This window comes from Schistocerca nitens, chromosome 7 (assembly GCF_023898315.1).
Source record: "Schistocerca nitens isolate TAMUIC-IGC-003100 chromosome 7, iqSchNite1.1, whole genome shotgun sequence".
Taxonomy (NCBI): Eukaryota; Metazoa; Arthropoda; class Insecta; order Orthoptera; family Acrididae; genus Schistocerca; species Schistocerca nitens.
This window is the reverse complement of record NC_064620.1, coordinates 311,546,831-311,549,330: the sequence shown is the minus strand read 5'-3', so window position 1 is coordinate 311,549,330 and position 2,500 is coordinate 311,546,831.

Genomic DNA, 2,500 nt, shown 5'->3' with positions numbered 1-2,500 from the left:
ATAAGCCACAAACACCCACACATGTGCTACACAGGGGTGCAGCCAACACCACCACACTGGCGTGTCTCACAGCATATAAGCAATGGCAGGAATGAAAGACACAGGTCTGCCACTCCCTTGCCACACCCACGGAACCGGCGCACCACCTCCCCTGAGCCAAAGGTGCATCCTGACGTGACACATCTCGGGGTGCCTCAGGCGTCCACTTACCATCATCACTATGAACGAACCTCGTCCCCTCCCCCCCTCATACACCATCCCTTAACCTAACCCATGTTGCGCCTTAACCTAGCCTATGTTGCGCCTTAACCTAGCCTATGTTGCGCCTTAACCTAGCCTATGTTGCGCCTTAACCTAGCCTATGTTGCGCCTTAACCTAGCCTATGTTGCGCCTTAACCTAGCCTATGTTGCGCCTTAACCTAGCCTATGTTGTGCCTTAACCTAGCCTATGTTGCGCCTTAACCTAGCCTATGTTGCGCCTTAACCTAGCCTATGTTGCGCCTTAACCTAGCCTATGTTGCGCCTTAACCTAGCCTATGTTGCGCCTTAACCTAGCCTATGTTGCGCCTTAACCTAGCCTATGTTGCGCCTTAACCTAGCCTATGTTGCGCCTTAACCTAGCCTATGTTGCGCCTTAACCTAGCCTATGTTGCGCCTTAACCTAGCCTATGTTGCGCCTTAACCTAGCCTATGTTGCGCCTTAACCTAGCCTATGTTGCGCCTTAACCTAGCCTATGTTGCGCCTTAACCTAGCCTATGTTGCGCCTTAACCTAGCCTATGTTGCGCCTTAACCTAACCTATGTTGCGCCTTAACCTAACCTATGTTGCGCCTTAACCTAACCTATGTTGCGCCTTAACCTAACCTATGTTGCGCCTTAACCTAACCTATGTTGCGCCTTAACCTAACCTATGTTGCGCCTTAACCTAACCTATGTTGCGCCTTAACCTAACCTATGTTGGGCCCTAACCTAACCTACGTTGGGCCCTAACCTAACCTACGTTGGGCCCTAACCTAACCTACGTTGGGCCCTAACCTAACCTACGTTGGGCCCTAACCTAACCTACGTTGGGCCCTAACCTAACCTACGTTGGGCCCTAACCTAACCTACGTTGGGCCCTAACCTAACCTACGTTGGGCCCTAACCTAACCTACGTTGGGCCCTAACCTAACCTACGTTGGGCCCTAACCTAACCTACGTTGGGCCCTAACCTAACCTACGTTGGGCCCTAACCTAACCTGTAATTGTTATATGAATTGAAACATTCATGTAGCGTTGCCTAATCGCAACCCTCTCAACATAGGTCAGTGCTCGCACTCTCTGGTGTCCTGCGTATTGATTCATGTTACGGTGCGTACCCTCACAACATCTAGCGAGTGGTGCGTACGTTCCACATGGTCCCGCTATCCACTGTAATGTGTACTGCTGTAAGACTTATATCGCTCCCCTGTCGCCTCTAGTTCGTCAGGCGGGAGTTTGCGTGTTCAATGAGCTTCGCAGCTGTGCAATGGCATTCGCATACGTACGCGGGCCACCTTCCACGTGTTCTCTCGTGCATACGTCGCAGCATGTATGTGGGCTGATGTGGCGTGTCGTGACGCATATCATCCAGGCATGCAAGACCCACTGAATTTGCAAATGTAGATGGACGTCTACGTTTGCTGCCCAAGTTACGCAAATGAACTGGAAATCCGTTGTTGCGCGGTTGTATACGCTGGAGGTGAATCATTGATTGCGACAATCGGTACAGGTATTAACTGGTTGCTTCAGCGACACCCGTCATACCCACGAACGTGAGTGGGCATGTGGGTATGAAGCGATACGCGGCGGTGGCTGGGTGGGACCGTCCCCGGCCGGTGAGGGGGGAGCGCCCGGCGTGCTGGCCGCGCGCTGCGTGGGTGCACGCGCTACAGCCGGCTGGTGGGGGCGCCCAGTGGCAGGCGCGCCGGCCGACGGACGCGGCAGGCGGCGCAGCTGCGCGCCGGCGCACCCAACGCGCGGCGCCGTGCGGCCAAAGTGGGTCCTCGCGGGCCCGGTGCGAAGCGCGGTGGACATCTGCAGTGTGCTGGTCCGATTGAGGACTGTGTGCGTTGAGGATGCGCCGCCGCCCGGCACTCGGCGCCGCGACGCCGTCTGCTGCTCGGTCGCCCCCGCGGTTCTCGCAGGTGGTTTGTATCGCAGCTGTGCGGATGTGTTGGCGCGTGCGCTGTGCTGGGAGAGTTCGCTTTGGCACCCAAGTGGGGCTCTGCCCCTCTGTGGCGCTGGCGTTGGAGCTGCCCGGCCACTGTTTGTGGCCGCGTGTTGTCTCCCGCCGGCAACACCACGACAGCACGCTCCCGGGCCTCTGTCGGCAGCGGCAAGCTCAGTTGGGAGCACGGGTGGTCGCACTGAAAGCGTCTACTCGCCTATCTCCGGGCGATTGCGCCTCTCTCGAACCCGACCAAGTACTTAGGACGGCGCTGCGCGCCGCCGGGACCTGAGAGGGTTTCGAGGTGTATC